Raw genomic sequence first — 17,739 nt, 5'->3', positions numbered from 1 at the left:
CCGAAAGCTTGTGATTTCAAATAAAGCTGTTGGACTATAACCTGGTGTTGTGTGACTTTTTACATTTGTCCACCCCAGTCCAACTCCGGCATCTCCACACCATAAATCATTATAGGAACACCAGCCTGAGTCGAACCAGTGGATTATTAATCAGGTCATCCACTCATCCTTTCGAAGGCGAAACACAGGGGAAACCAGATCAAAGTCGAGATCCACCCCACTTCAATTTATTATAATTTGAATCTTATTAAGTCATTTGACATTAACCACAAAGTCAGTAACTTGAGGGCATGCTGAAACTGAAATACGGGAAACATTTGGATTGAACTACTTCACATAGTGGGGTAGATCTGGACTTAGTGCGATAGTGTAAAATGGGTAATAGTAAGTCGGCAGTCCGTTTATCCATCTCTCCCGAAATTTATTTCTATTGATCTGTGTCCTGGCCAATATTTATCCCTCAGCCAACCTCACTAAAACAGATTATCTGGTTATTATTACATTGTTTGTGGGAACTTGCTGAGCACAATTAGCTGCCGTGTTTCCTACATGATAACAGTGACTACACTTCAAAAGTACTTAATTGGCTTTAAAGCACTTCGGGACGTCCTGAGGTCATGAAAGGTGCTGTATGAATGCAATTCTTTCTTTTTTTCATGGAAATAAAATCAACAACAACAACTTGTATTTATATAGCGCCTTTAACGTAGTAAAACACCCCACGGCGCTTCACAGGAGTATTATAAGACAAAAAATTTGACACCGAGCCACATAAGGAGAAATTAGGGCAGATGACCAAAAGCTTGGTCAAAGAGGTAGGTTCTGAGGAGCGTCTTAAAGGAGGAAAGAGAGGTAGCAAAGCAGAGAGGTTTAGGCAGGGAATTCCAGAGCCTAGGGCCTAGGCAACAGAAGGCACGGCCACCAATGGTTGAGCAATTATAATCAGGGATGCTCAAGAGGGCAGAATTAGATGTGCGCAGATATCTCGGGGGGGTTGTGGGGCTGAAGGAGATTACAGAAATAGGGAGGGGCGAGGCCATGGAGGGATTTGAAAACAAGGATGAAAATTTTGAAATCGAGGTGTTGCTTAACCGAGAGCCAATATAGGTCAGCGAGCACAGGGGTGATGGGTGAACGGGACTTGGTGCGAGTTAGGACACGGGCAGCCGAGTTTTGGATGAACTCAAGTTTACGTAGGGTAGAATGTGGGAGGCCAGCCAGGAGTGCGTTGGAATAGTCAAGTCTAGGGTTAACAAAGGCATGGATGAGGGTTTCCGCAGCGATGAGCTGAGGCAAGGGCGGAGACGGGTGATGTTACGGAGGTGGAAATAGGCGGTCTTAGTTATGCTGCGGATATGTGGTCGGAAGCTCATTTCAGGGTCAAATATGATGCCAAGATGCAAATATGAACAGTGTGGTTCAGCCTCAGACAGGTGTTAGGGAGAGGGATGGAGTTAGTGGCTAGGGAACGGAGTTTGTGGCGGGGGCTGAAAACAATGGCTTCGGTCTTCCCAATATTTAATTGGAGAAAATTTCTGCTCATCCAGAAATGAATGTCGCGTAAGCAGTCTGACAATTTAGAAATGGTGGAGGGGTCGAGAGAAGTGGTAGTGAGGTAGAGCTGGGTGTCGTCAGCGTACAGGTGGAAACTGATGCTGTGTTTTCGGATGATGTCGCCAAGGGGCAGCATGTAAATAAGAAATAGGAGGGGGCCAAGGATAGATCCTTGGGGGCACCAGAGGTAACGATGCGGGAGACATGTTAATTTCTAAGGCCTCTCAGTGCAATACTCAAAGCATTTGCACCAGTGAACTGCCAAAGGACTAGCAAATGAGTTGACTCTGCAAATTACTGCAGAGTCAGTACTACAGAGGACTGGTGAGGGCACGTCATAGCTCAGAGGTGCAAACTCAGTGTAATTGACCCCCTGGAATGTCAGGTCAATCTTCTCTCCTCTCCTGAAACCACTGAGCCTTACTGCAGTATGGCTGCCATCCAGTATCACATCCAAATGGCCATTCCACACCCGTCAGCAGAGACTGTGAGTGTTGGCAGACTATTCAACTACAGGGTGCTTCACAAATGAGCCTCGTCCTGTTCGCACTTGACGTGTTGGAGCAGGGATAGCGATCAGGATCGTCCTCTCCCTCATCCAAGGATGCTGAGGTCTTTTTGTGCGCACTCAGGTGCTTCCCTGGCTGAAATCAACTAATGCAGCACAGTCCGAGGATCTTGGGAATGAAGAAATTGACACGAGTGGAGATCATAAGTATCCTGCTAACAAAAGAACACTTTGATACTTTATAGTCACTGTCAGGACTGAATTAACACCAGAGTGTTGGCTAATATTTTGTGTGGTTACAGTTCCCTCAACCTCACTTAACAATTCCAAGGGGAGAATCTCTCTGTTCATAGGTAATTAAGGGGGTCACAATCACCAAAATCTGAATAATTACACTGCTGTGTTTCAGATAAGCCTTTGCTTATTTTTCCAGAATTTTAAAAGTAACATTCCACCTCGTTCAGCTGGACTTTTTTTCAAATACGTCCAAATCCAGCACTTCCTACAGGACCGAGTGACACTTGGCAAAACCCCACGACAAGGCAGCCCTGCTCGAGCTACGCGATTTCCATAAGCACTGTGCACTACCCTAATCTCCACGCTGTGCTGACAGACCCCACAGAAAACCTAAAGGGACCCTTGGGGCAAGATGTAGACTACCAAGTAACAGAAGAAGAATGGAGGTAAATCTGGGAACAAGCCCTCATAATCACCACTTGCACTAAAATGCACAAGGGCCAACTCAAACTTATACACTGAATCTACCACACATCACATACATTTCATAGATCCAACTTCTCCCTGTCAAATGAATCCTGGAGAGGATGTGGCCAAATGGAGATACTCATAGGCATTTCAGGTCCTGTACTCGACATTCTGGGCAACCAACTGGAATACCACAAAGACCTCGAGCAGCCTGGATGTCCCACTATGGTTATGAGGATCTCATAGCTCGAGTGGGGCTGCCTTGTTGTGGATTTTCTGTTAGGCCTGTTCTTAGAGGTGCAAGAGCCACCCAAGATGTACAGACTAGCATAACTAGCATCTCTAGTGGCAAGCAGATGCATCCCACTCCCAATATAGTGAAATCTTACCCATCGCACTACAAACATAAGAATTGACCACCCTGTGAGACATAGGCCAGTCCAGGTGAGTGAGGCACGGTCTTTACCTGGAACTGGGAAAGTATCAAGCAACTTGATACCTGTACTGGAGGCCCATACATCCAACTTCTCCCTATCAAATGATTCCTGGAGAGGATGTGACCAAGTTGGAGGCCCAGACAGGCAGCCGTCCTCAGATACGAGGCATCCTTATAGAGAGGGTGTCCAGATGATGTCTAATAAACCTGAACCACACCATCTCTTGCCCCCACTTGCACAAGCAAAGTGCTCTAACCAAAACACCCTTAGAAAAGGTAGGATAGCCCCAGTGCATCCAAATGCCAGTTATGACCCCATACAATCTTGAAGAATGTTAAACTATTGCACAAACACACAAAACTACACAGTCAATGTGCCCTTTTATAAATGCTGTGCCAAGAATATATATCGTTATGACTTCAATAGTCCCGATTTTGCAAGGCCCTGTGCTGATTCATATTGACCCACGATTTGGGTACAAAATTGAGGAGTGCATGATCTCATTAAACATAGTAATCCCATTTTAAAATTTTGGGGTACGAGCTTTGTGAGTTTGGGTGAGGTTCCAACTACAGCAGTGTTGCAGTGGAGTCCTGGGATCTCACTTGCTGAGGCACATATCTTAAAACAACAAGGCAAGTTTATCATAATTTATTTTTGCAGTTTCATGTTCCCTTTGCTGCATTTTGCTTCATGCATTGCTTGGATTTGTTGGGTAGACTCCATTTTTGCATTTGGGGTTTCTTTTCTGACCAATACTCGTTACTTTTGCATACTGCTGGCTTTGGTGTGGCTTCTTGCAAAGAGGTGAGGATGGGAATTCCTGTGCAGGCTCTGAATGCGCTGCATAATTGAGATGTGGAAAGGGAGTTTCTGAAGATTCAAAGACCTCTGAGGTGTGAAGGCCATAAATGTCACTACCCTGGTCCCCGCATCTGGATAAGTTAGAGGAGACCTGTCTTTGCTGCCTCCACTTCGCAAGACAGGCTGCCACAGAGTGGGGCCGCACCCTACACAATGATCTACACACAACATCTGGATCAGGTATGGCTCTTCCTGTGGAAGTGAAAGTTACCACAGAATGAAGCTTTCACGCTGCCTCATCCTTCCAAAGCACCTCAGAAGGCATTGGGCACACCAGGGAATCTGCAGTGCACACGTAACAGGGAAGCGACAAACACTATGTAGGCAATGGACAATGCCTTCATCACTTTTCTTTCACTGGGTGGCACAGTTCCTTCGAGTGCAAAGCGTTCCCAACGGTACCTGTGTGAGTATCAGGGTTCTTCATGTTAGCCCCATGAAGGGAAAGGGTCTGCACTCAATTACTGTTCAAGTGATATCTGACCACAGAAACAGCAGCACGCACATTAGTTGCCATTTTCCAGGAAGCACCCATGAGGCCTTCATTGTGTAGTAGTCCACACTACCTGCATTATTTGAAGAAGAAACACTTCGGAGAACAGGGGTTTACACCACAAAATCTGATTCAGCCCACCCTCTCAGGCTACAGACCCTCAAAATTTTCAATATCACGAAATCAAGGCTAATGTAAACCAGTGTACAGTTTATCTCTTTAAAAAATGTTTATATTTTGACTGATAATTGTTAAATGTTCGACTGTTCTTTTTCCTGTTTGGATTTGTATATAATTTTTGGCTTCTTGAAATAAAGCTTATTCAAAAAAAGCCAAAGGAAGTCCAATTAGACCAGAGCTACCTCATCCCTACCCATCTTCAGAGGTTATGAGAGGGTTAGAAATTGCAGTTCTGCAAAAGACTGCAGCTAGATAGCTCACTGGGATTAATTATAAAGATAAATGCTGTCTTCTCTTTCAAGGTGTTGAGGCCAATGTATTTCCAGCCCCTCCCCCAGGTTCGGAGGCCCACCTTAAATAGGCAGAAATAGCACACAAACATACACATGCTTGTTGTGAGCAACTGAGATGTACGCTCATTAAATGCTATCAGACCCAGGAGGCATCTCTGACTGAGAATGTTGTGCAGTTAACTCAACGAAATGGGAAACTAAAGTAATCATTTTCTATTTTATGCATATTTGGATTTCCCAAGTCACCCCTGTCTTTTCCTGATTTATTTCCCCCTTCGTTTTTTCACTATGCATCTGTTCATTTCTATCTCTACAGGTACAGTTGGATTGTTGGGGCAGCATCTATTCTATTCATACAAACTGATTCTGAGCGATGGGCAGGCCCAGGATGCCAGCTTATCATAGAATCATGGAAATTTACGGCACAGAAGGAGGCCATTCAGCCCACCATGTCTGTGGCAGCCAAAAAAGAGCCATCCAGCTAATCCCACTTTCCAGCTCTTGGTCAGTATCCTCGTAGGTTACGAAACTTCAAGTGCATATCCAAGTACGTTTTAAATGTGGTTTCTGCCTCTACCACCCTTTCTGGCAGTGAGTTCCAGGCCCCCACCACCCTCTGGGTGAAAAAAGTTCTCCTCAACTCCCTTCTAATCCTTCAACCAATGACTTTAAATCTATGCCCACTGTTTGAGATCTCTGCTAAGGGAAATAGGTCCTTCCTATCCACTCTATCTAGGCCCCTCATAATTTTATACACCTCAATTAAGTCTCCCCTCAGCCTCCTCTGTTGCAAAAGGAAAAAAACAACCCCAGCTATCCAATTTTTCCTCATAGCTAAAATTCTCCAGTCCTGGCAACATCCTCATTAATCTCCTCTGCACCCGCTCTGTGCGGTCACATCCTTCCTGTAATGTGGTGACCAGAACTGTACACAGTATTCCAGCTGTGGTCTAACTAGTGTTTTATACAGTTCAAGCATAACCTCCTTGCTCTTATATTTTATGCCTTGTCTAATAAAGGAAAGTATCCCGTACGTCTTCTTAACCACTTTATCTACCTGTCCTGCTACCTTCAGGGATATGTGGACATGCACTCCAAGGTCCCTCTGTTCCTCTACACGTCTTCGTATCCTATCATTTATTGTGTATTCCCTTGCCTTGTTTGCCCTCCCCAAATGCATTACCTCATACTTCTCCGCATTTGTCACTTTTCAGCCCACCTGACCAGTCCATTGATAGCTTCTTGCAGTCTACAGCTTTTTTCCTCACTATCAACCACATGGCCAATTTCTGTATCATCTGCAAACTTCGTAATCATGCCCCCTACATTGAAGTCAAAATCATTGACATATACCAGGAAAAGCAAAGGACCTAGTACAGAGCCCTGCGGAACCCCACTGGAAACAGCCTTCCATGCACCAAAACACCCTTCGACCATTACACTTTGCTTCCCGCCACTGAGCCAATTTTGGATCCAACTTGCCACTTTTCCTGGGATCTCTTGGGCTTTTATTTTTCTGCCCAGTCTGCCACCTTATCAAAAATATTGCTAAAATCCATGTAGACAACATCAAATATGCTACCCTCATCGACCCTCGTTACCACTTCAAAAAATTCAATCAAGTTAGTCAGACATGACCTTCCCTTAACAAATCCATGCTGACTGTTCTTGATTAATCCGTGCCTTTTTAAATGACAATCAATACTGTCCCTCAGAATTTTTTCCAATAATATGACCACCACCGAGGTTTGGCTGACTGGTCTGTAATTATTCGGTCTATCCCTTACTCCCTTTTTAAACAATGATACAACATTAGGGCCTAGAAATTCAGTTGCGTTCGCCAGCCGTTAACGCCATAAGAGGGGTATATTTCCAGCGCTAGGCACTTAGCGCCCGGGCGCAGGCCGATCTGCGCCTACGCCCAAATTCAGTAGACATTTAGCGCCGGCGCAAAGTGTTTGCGCCCGCTCAGCTGCGCGCGCAGCTTATGACGTCATTTCGTCGTGCAACGCTGTTTGTGCGCCCCAAACCGGAAATTCAGTGGCGCCCGCCCAATGTGGGCGTGGCGCTGTTAAGAACTGTGAAGTGGAACGCAACAGAGGCCCTGTGGGCCTCGGGGAGCGCTAATTAAAGGGCACTTACACTGACCTATAAAGCCCAGCCATTTTGCTGCAATGACTTTACTGCTTTGGATTTCTGGACAGAGACCAAGGAACAGAGCTTACTGATTTGGGACAACATAGGAGAGGTATTTTTGGCTTCTGGCCAGAGCTTTGACATTTGAATCATTGTGATTTCACTGTTTGCAAGTTTATTATGGGGGCTGTATGGGGTTCCAACCCTCAGTTCCAGCATTATGTGCGAAGGGCTCGCAGACGCTGTGTGAGAGGGCCAGCCATGCCTAGACGCAGAGGGGCCATCAGGCGTCGGCAACGTAGGCCTTACCCACTCAGGCAATACCGGCAGCAGGTGTCCTATCTCACCATGACTGCGGCGCATTGTGTTAAGAGGCTGCGCTTCAGAAGGGAGGTGGTTGCAGAGATCTGCCAGCTGCTTCACAGAGATCTGCGTCCACAGCTGATGTGCAGGACGTCTCTCTCGGTGGAAGTGAAGGTCACAGTGGCTCTGAACTTTTATGCAAGCGGCTCCTTCCAAGCCGCTGCTGGGGACATAGCGAACATCTCCCAGTTCGCCGCACATCGCTGCATCCGGCAGGTCACCGATGCACTTTTCGCGAGGAGACACCAATTCATCTCCTTCCCCATGACCCTAGAGAGGCAGGAGCAGCGTGCAGTCGGATTTGGCAGGATCGCGGACTTCCCCATGGTGCAGGGCGCCATTGGCTGCACGCATGTGGCTATGCGGGCACCTATCGACAATGCCGAGGATTACCGCAACCGGAAGGGCTACCATTCCCTCAATGTACAGCTGGTGTGACCACAGGCAGCGCATCCTAGCTGTCAATGCCCGCTTTCCAGGAAGCAGCCACGATGCATTTATCCTGCGCCAGACTACTGTGGCTGACATGTTCGAGGCACAGCCTCCACCAAGCGGATGGCTTATTGGGGACAAGGGCTACCCTTTGTGTACATGGCTCATGACCCCGCTCCGCGCGCCCAGGACCCCAGCGGAGGAGGCATACAACGAAAGCCATCAAGCCACAAGGAACATCATAGAGCAAACGATTGGCGTCCTCAAGCAACGGTTCCGCTGCCTGGATCGTTCCGGCGGATCTCTACAGTATTCGCCGGATAGAGTCTCCCAGTTCGTCGTCGTGTGCTGCATGCTGCACAACCTGGCTATCCGCAGGACTCAGGCACTGCCACCTGACGTTGCACCACCACCTCAGGAGGACGAGCAGGAGGACCATGAGGAGGAGGAGGAGGAGGAGGAGGAGTACCAGCCCAGGAGGGAGCCACAAGGTCCAAGGGCCGTCCGCCGGCGGCTTATTGAACGACACTTCTAGGCCCCCTGTCAGGGAATGGCCTGTGGCAATGAACGCACCTGAATGCAGCCGCTCCGCAAGCCCTCAGCCGGTTAACGCAACAACCACTTGAAACATGACACCTGGACATGCTGAATAAATAAAAAGCTTTATTTTACAAACTCAGGGCCCTTCCCACATGAAACAGAAAAACAGACGAGACCCCCAAAAAACAGTCAAAAACATCTGTCACTCCCACAACCTGGGGAGGAATAACAAAACTTGCCCATCCAATTGGCCTTCATCATCGGCCTTACAAAAATAAGCCCCCCCCTCCACAACACAAACACCCCCATAAAAACAAAAAATGCCTTCATCTTCGGCCTTACCAAAATAAGCCCCCCCCAGAACACAAACACCCCCATATAAAAAAAACCGCTATCACCACACTCTACTGGGTGTGCCGAGAGGGCGAGTCCTTATGCAGGCTTCTCCGGCCCCTGCCCGACCTGCTGCTCCGCCTCAACCTGGGCCCTGTGGGTGTGGCAAGGCTGGGGGAAGGCTCATGAGGGCCACAATGCGTGACGGCAGATGCCCTTGGGGGTCGGCCTAGACGAGGCCCGGCCCGGGAGGGGCCGGCTGCTGACTGCTGCAGCTGTGGCTGGCCAGCATCAGTCTCAGCAGCAGCTCGTCGCACCTTGGCTGGGGGAGTGGCAGTGTCGGCTGCACCAATGGGGGCAAGCTGGCTGATGCCAGGCGCGCGCTGTTCGCCAGAGACACTGGCACTCGGCCGGGCTGGCAGTGCAGCAAGCACAGCAATCTGGTGGAGGCCAGACCGCTGTGCTGCAGCAGGGCGGCGGGTGCCCTGGCGATGCTTCCGCGCCACAGCGAGTGTGGCAGAAGTGAGTGCCCGAACTGCCCTGGTATGTGCCCGCATCAGATCTGCCAGTGTCTGGACGGCACCACTCATGGACTCGCGACTCGCGTCCTGCGCTGCCGCGAGTTGCTGGACACCCCTGTCCTGCGCTGCCGCGAGTTGCTGGACACCCCTGTCCTGCGCTGCCGCGAGTTGCTGGACACCCCTGTCGTGTGCTGCCGCGAGTTGCTCGACCCCCCTGGCCTGTGATTCCCCGAAAGCGACCACACTATGAGCCAGGGACTCAATGGCCTGAGGCAACTGTCCCACAACCCCCATGAACTCCTTGTGGCGCCGCTCCGATGCCGCGGACATCTCATCAAGGAGGCGCACCTCCTGGGCGAGGACCGTCTCCGGACTGGAGGGCGGACTCTCCCTCTGGGGAGAAGGCCGCCGAGCTGCCCGACCCTTCCCGCGTGCCTCGACCCCACTGGGCCCAGGAACTGCCCTCCCCTGCAACACTTCCCCCCTCTGGGGAGAAGGCCGCCGTGCTGCCCGACCCTTCCTGCGTGCCTCGACCCCACTGGGCCCAGGAGCTACACCCCCCTGCAACACTTCCCCCTGCCTCTCCTCCAGGCCAGATGTCTCCCCTCCATTGCCATCCCCTGGCGCGGATGAGGGTTCCCCCGATGTGCCGCCTTCCTCCTGGTCCTCGTCGTCCTCCTCCTCCAAGGGCCTGGCACTCTGAGCTTCAGGGACCACCTCCTCCTCACCAGCTGAAAGCAGAAAGGCACAAGAGTAGCTTTAGAGTGAGGACAGGGCGTCAGCGAGGGAGGCATGAGTGGTGGCATTATGCGCATTGGTCGGACAGTGGGAAAGGATGTAGATCTGAAGCGCAAGGGCAACGAGAGAGGTCCAACCGGTCATGTCCTTACCAGTGGGTCCCAGTACAGGGTCGGCATCTCCAATGGCAACAGGGCCAGTCACCCGGCCACGCATGAGTCGAGCCACGCTCTCCTCCAGCTCACTGAGCGCCTGGTACTGGGGACGGCCTCCCCCGGTGGCAGACTGGCTCCTCAAATTCCGCGCCAGCTTGGCCTACAAGAGAAAGGACGGCCTCTAAGTACAGTGTGGTGCCCTGTTGCTGTGTGCACTGCCTCCCATGGTCGAATAGCTTGGCCAGTGTGGTGCCCTGTTGCTGTGTGCACTGCCTCCCATGGTCAAATAGCTTGGCCAGTGTGGTGCCCTGTTGCTGTGTGCACTGCCTCCCATGGTCGAATAGCTTGGCCAGTGTGTTAAGTGCAGGAAGTGCTATTGATGATCATGCCAGTGCCATATCTGCAGGAGGAGGGCTGCCCATTAGGCCTTTGAGGTCCCTTTGCCCATAATGTGAGGTGCACATGCAAGGATGAGGAGGACACTGGAAAGGGTACTCACCTTCACCATCCGAGTGAGGTCGTTGTACTTCTTGCGGCATTGGTCCGCACTCCTGGGGACATCGCTGGTGGATGACACCCTGTGGGCGATTTTCTTCCAGGCTCTCCTGTACTGCCTCCTGGGAGCCTTCTTGCCACTGTCCGGGCACAAGATCTCTCTTTTCTTTTCCACACCATTAACCAGCACCCTCAAAGCATGCTCTGAGAAGCGCTGCGCTCGTTCACGGGCCTTCTCCATGGCTTCAGGCGCTATTTGGGTCCACCAGCAGTGTTGAGGCCTAGCTGCAGGGCTCCACTATGCAGGGCGTGGCAGCAGTCAAAGTCAACCCTTCCCCCTTTAAGAGCTGGCCGGCGTCAGGGTGTCTGCTGTCAATCAAAGCATGACCGCACCTGCGCTGCGCCCGGCCTCGGCGTTATCAGTCCGCATCGCCGGCTTAGCGCCTGAAGATAGCAGTGCAACGCCAGTTTCAGCGCTCGCCCAAACTCTTGGCCAAATCTACTGAATTTCGGCAAAGTGGCCTACACTTTCCGGCGGGCGCTAACTTTAGCGACCGCCCGACTTTACCGCCCCAAAAGTGGCCAGACTGAATTTCTAGGCCTAGCAGTCCTCCAGTCATCCAGCACAGGTTACCTTTTTGGTCTCCAGGAGGCCCTACTCTTTCCTTCATTATCCTCTTGCTCTTTATGTATTTGTAAAACAGCTTTGGGTTTTCCTTGATTTTACTTGCCAATATTTATTCATGCCCTCTCTTTGCTTTCCCAATTTCCTTATTAATTTCACCCCTGCACTTTCTATACTCCTCTAGGCTGTCTGCAGTATTGAGCTCTCGTTATCTGACAGAAGCTTCCCTATTATGTCTTATTCTACCCTGTGTGTCCCTTGCCACGGGGCTCTAGATTTTGAAGTTCCACCCTTTTTCTTTGCACTGAACCCTCACTGCTGTGACACTGACTGACCTTCAAGTAGATGTTTCCAGTCGACTTTTGCTAAATCACATCTCAGCTTAGTAAAATTGGCCTTTCCCCAATTGAGAATTTTTACTCCTGGTTTATCTTATGTTCCACCCTTGTTCAAAAAAGGGTGTAAGGATAAACCCAGCAACTACAGGCCAATCAATTTAACCCTGGTGGTGGGGGAGCTTTTAGAAACAATAATCCGGGACAAAATGAACAGCCACTTGGACAAGTGTGGATTAAGTAAGGAAAGCCAGCACGGATTTGTCAAAGGCAAGCCTCTAGTTGATGAATGCAGAGGTTAGGATTTAGTGAGCAGAGGTGAGTAATATTGCGGAGGTGGAAGAAAGCTTGGGGTTGAGCACTACACTGATGTTTCAGATTTCTTGACTTATCCAGAGGTTAATAAAGCCAAGGCCAGAGTCACGCAGGTGCTGGCAAGAGCCATCATTGAGCCAGAGAACATTTCGATACTTCCAAGTCTTAATGCCAGATAGACCATTGGAGACAGTAACAAAAGCAGGATAATTAGGATGTTGGGCCCTCTTTATATGTAAAATACTGCATCCAAACATCCTGCTAATTTTGGTATTACTCCTCAGTGTTGTGTTTGTAACACATTACACCTCGAATAGGATAATGTATAGTATTAATTGCAAATTAAATGTGCAATATAGTACTTTTCCTCTTCAATTCCCCTCCCTGCATCTACCCTGTCAAGCCCTGTAAGAATTTTGTATGTTTCAATGAGCTCACCCCTCATTCTTCTGAACGCTAGAGAATATAGGCCTAGTCTACTCAATCTCTCCTCATAGGACAATCCCCCCATCCCAGGAATCAGTCTGGTGAACCTTCATTACACTCCCTCTATGGCAAGTATATCCTTCCTTAGGTAAGGAGACCAAAACTGTACACAATACTCCAGGTGTGGTCTCACCAGGGCCCTATATAATTGCAGTAAGACGTCTTTACTCTTGTACTCAAATCCGCTTGTAATAAAGGACAACATACCATTTGCTTTCCTAATTGCTTGCTGTACCTGCATGTTAACTTTCAGTGACTCATGTACAAGGACACCCAGCTCCCTCTGAACTCCAACATTTCCCAATCTCTCACCATTTAAAAAATACTCTACTTTTCTATTTTTCCTACCAAAGTGGATAACTTTACATTTCTCCACATTATATTCCATTTGCCATGTTCTTGCCCACTCACTTAGCTTGTCTATATCCCCTTGAAACCTCTTTGCATCCTCCTCACAACTTACATTCCCACCTAGCTTTGTATCATCATCAAACTTGGATATATTACATTTAGTCCCTTCATCCAAATCATTGATATACATTGTGAATAGCTGAGGCCCAAGCACTGATCCTTGCGGTACCCCACTAGTTACAGCCTGCCAACCCAAAAATGACCCGTTTATTCCTACTCTCTGTTTTCTGTCCGTTAACCAATCCTCAATCCATGCTAGTATATTACCCCCTATCCCATGAGACCTAATTTTGTTTAATAACCTCTTGTGGCACCTTATCGAATGCCTTCTGAAAATCCAAATACATCACATCCACTGGTTCCTCCTTATCTATTCTGTTAGTTACAGCTTCAAAAAACTCTAACAGATTTGTCAAACACGATTTCCCTTTCATAAATCCATGTTGACTCTGACCAATCCTATTATTATTTTATAAGTGCCTTGTTACCACGTCCTTAATAATAGATTCTAGCATTTTCCCTACTACCGATGTCAGGTGAACTGGTCTGTAGTTTCCCATTTTCTCTCTACATCCTTTCTTAAATAGTGGGGTTACATTTGCTACCTTCCAATTCACGGGAACCGTTCTGAGAATCTATAGAATTTTGGAGGATGACAACCAATGCATCAACTATCTCTATAGCCACCTCTTTTAAAACCATAGGATGTAGGCCATCAGGTCAAGGGGATTTATCGGCTTTTAGTCCCATTAACTTCCCCAGTACTTTTTTTTACTAATACTAATTTCTTTCAGATCCTCATTCTCGCTAGATTCTTGGTTCTCCACTATTTCCGGGAGGTTTTTTGCGGCTTCTTCCGTGAAAACAGACACAAAGTGCTGGATTTTGTCAATGGGGACGTGATGAGGCGGGACTCCCACTTTTTGGGTTGTAGTCCCGCCTCCATCGACTTGTGGCCAACCCACGCTATTTTCCCTTGATTGACCTTGTTAAGCCCGCCCAGCGGGCTCTGCAGGCCAATTAAGGGACACCTGGTTACTGGTGAAGTCAGTGATTGACATTTCATCTGGCAAGAGCTTTTGACAGATGAAAAATCAGTGTTTGACAGCTCTGTGAAGCTGTCAAACACTGACAATCTGTCTTCTAACTTGAGTCCTTCTACTCAGACTCAGTTAGAGATCTCTCCAGACCAGAAAGCAGAATGCTGCAGCTTTTGACATTTCAGCGGCCATTCTGCTTTCTGTGCCGGTGAACTGAGGGACTCCCGAGAACTGAAGGAAGGAAGCCTGCAGGAGAAAGTAAAGGTAAGTAAAACTTATTAAAATATTTTACACTTACCTCACACCCTTACCTCTGCACACATGCATCCATCACTCACCTGCATAACGGACATCTCGACCCCTCCAACCCTTTCAGACTGACAGTCCGCCTCGCTAACTTGGCATGGTTCGGAGATGTCAGGAAGCCCACACTTCAGGGCTAAAAATAGGGATTAGGCAAAAACTGCCTGTTAACTACCTGTTAACAGGCAGTTAATTGGCACTAAACCCCTTCCTGCCTCAGGGAGGCGGCTCCCAGCACAGGTCAGATACCTGCCTCCTGGGACATTGACACGGAGGCGAGTTGGGGTGGGATGGGTTCCTGCCCCCGATTCTGCAATTTTCCCACCACTCCCGCCTCCAAACCCGCCTCTACGGGGCTTGGAAATTCGAGACCAAAGTATTTGCTTAATTTCTCTGCCATTTTTTTATTCCCCATTATAATTTCTCCTGTCTCAGCCTGTAATGGACCCACATTTTTAATTACTGAATCATGCCTTACAACCAATGTCCCAGACACCACCATCACCATCCCTGGGTATGTCCTGTCCCACCGGCAGGACAGACCCACCAGAGGTGGTGGCACCGTGGTATACAGTCGGGAGGGAGTAGCCCTGGGAGTCCTCAACATTGACTCAGGACCCCATGAGGTCTCATGGCATCAAGTCAAACATGGGCAAGGAAACCTCCTGCTAATTACCACCTACCGCCCTCCCTCAGCTGATGAATCAGTACTCCTTCATGTTGAACACCAAGTGGAAGGAGCACTGAGAGTAGCAAGGGCACAAAATGTCCTCTGGGTGGGGGACTTCAATGTCCATCACCAAGAGTGGCTCGGTAGCACCACAACTGACCGAGCTGGCCGAGTCCTAAAGGACATAGCTGCCAGACTGGGTCTGCGACAGGTGGTGAGGGAACCAACAAGAGGGAAAAACCTACTTGATCTCGTCCTCACCAATCTACCTGTTGCAGTTGCATCTGTCCATGACAGCATTGGTGGAAGTGACCACCGCACAGTCCTTGTGGAGACTGTAGTGTATGTAACCGTCTACCTTTAAGAGACTATTGTATGTAACCGTTCACCTTTAAGAGAACTATTTTAGGTGTGGCACTACTTGTTTGGCTTCTGTATACGGTAATACCGACAGTGACCACACCGGTATATAAGTGCTGTGGCATGATTTATAGGGCAGATTCGCCCTGACCTTCGAATAGTAAAGTCCTGTTGTATGTTACTCCTGAAGTCTGTGTCGTAATTAACTGCACAACCCACAGACTTTACAGTGGCGACGAGTCCGATCGTACCCTGCGGCAACAATAATTTCAAAGCAACGAAAGAGCGTCGAAAAGAGGCAACCACCCTTGTCATTAGGCAGGGAGAAAACTCAAGGCTGCAGCAATAGAAAGGAGGAAGACTTTAGCGACAAAAACTTCCATCAGCAACAGGCACTGACTGTCCCTTCTGCCACGGTGACTGTGAGTAAGGGAAAGTGAAAAGAATAGCCGGAGGATAAGGGCTGGGCACTCGACCACGGTCAAGGGGGAAAAGGAGCCGGACAAAAAGTCGGGTCCAACGGCGTCGTGAGAGACCGCGACCAGCGGGAAAAGCCGGGCGGTGACCGAAGCCACGAAGCGCTGCGACCGGGAGCGTAGGCGCGGGAAGAGAGAAACTCAGCCGCAGCCGGGGAGAGAAGCACCGGACTGCGAGAGGGCTGGGAGGCGCGATTGGGGTCCGAGCGAGCGGGAGAGGCAGAGCCGACCAAGAGAGACTGCGCGAGAGCCAGTCCAGCGGCTGAACTGTCCTCCGTCAACGGGGTGTAACCAGCGCCGGTAGAGCCGAGCGAGCGGGAGAGAGGCAGAGCCGAGCAAGGGGAACTGTGCAAGAGCCAGTCCAGCGGCTGAACTGTCCTCCGTCAACGGGGTGTACCCAGCGCCGGTAGAGCCGAGCGAGCGGGAGAGAGACAGAGCCGAGCAAGGGGAACTGTGCGAGAGCCAGCCCAGCGGCTGAACCTGTTCGCCGTCAACGGGGTACCCAGAGCCGGTCGCCCTGCCATAAAATAAAAAAAAAAGGGAAAGCCTTGAAGCCGACGCGCAGGCTGTGAACCTGAAAGCCAGCGGCCGTCGCCCGTGGGGAAAGTGTACCCCTCCCGCCAGGGAAGAAACGCGGGAAGCCGCCATTAGGCGGGGAAGAAGACAGAAGCGGGAAACCGCCATTGAAGTGGGCGGGGAGAGAAGATAAGAGCGGGAAACCGCCATTTTCGCGGGAAAACCGCCATCTTAGAAAAAAAAAGAAGTAATAATTTAAAGAAATACTTGTGTTGTTCCCAAAGAGAGGAAGATGCCTAAGCATGGTAACATCAACGATTTTAATTCCGAGGTAGAAGACTGGGCCACGTACGTGGAACGCATTGAGATCTATTGTGAGGCCAATAAAATAGAAGAAGATGACAAAGCTATAACCTTGCTGAACTCGATGGGCGCAAAGACATACGGGCTCTTGAAGCATCTACTAGCACCAGCTAAACCGGCGGATCAGACTTTCGATGATATTGTGGCTGTCCTGAAGGACCACTTGAACCCTACACCATTGATGTTGGCGGAACGATTCAAATTCTATGCGAGAACGCAACGGAAAGACGAAAGCAACGCAGAATACTTGGTCGAACTGCGTAGACTAGCGAAATACTGCCAGTTTGGAGGGAATCTGACAGAGGCATTGCGAGACAAGTTCGTGTGCGGGTTGGCAAAGGAAGGAACGCAAAAGCGACTACTCGAAGAGAACGACCTTACACTTGACAGGGCTGTCCTTATTGCAGCATCGCACGAAGCCGCAGCGAAGGGAACTGCGGAAATGCAGCTAAAGACAGCAGCACTAAGTGTGGATCAAATTACCTCGACAACAACAAAATGCTATCGTTGTGGGAAGACAACACACGACCAGAACCAATGCTGGTTTAAGAACCAGGAATGTAGGAAATGTGGCAAACTGGGTCACATAGCTAAGGTATGCTGGTCAGGGAAGAAGACCAACAACCAAAGGACCAACAACCAAAGGAAGCCATCACAGGAAAAGTACAACAAGGTACACAAGGTGGCTGAGAAGAGTTCAGACGAACAGAATTCAGACTCAGACCCAAACGGCCAGGAGCTGGGTAGTCTGAGAATTCACAATGTGAGTAAGGAAGCTGACCTACAAACTATCTGGGTCATGCTAAAAATAGCTGGAATCCAAGTGAAAATGGAGTTGGACACTGGATCAGCTCTATCAGTCATAAATCGAAGGGATTACCACCGGCTATTCTCACATATACCCTTAAGAGATACCAAGTTCGTATTGCAGACATACACGGGGCATAAAGTATACCCCATGGGAAAGATAAGAGTCAAAGTGAGAGATAGGGGTAAAGAACACCCAAGAATGAACTTATACGTACTACATGAGGGAGGACCACCACTTCTAGGACGGGAGTGGATCAAGAAAATAGACATGGAATGGCACTA

Source organism: Somniosus microcephalus, chromosome 19, assembly GCF_052327205.1.
Source record: "Somniosus microcephalus isolate GS21.2 chromosome 19, FLI_Smic_1.0, whole genome shotgun sequence".
NCBI lineage: Eukaryota > Metazoa > Chordata > Chondrichthyes > Squaliformes > Somniosidae > Somniosus > Somniosus microcephalus.
The sequence above is the reverse complement of the archived record's forward strand: the minus strand, read 5'-3'. Positions refer to the sequence as shown.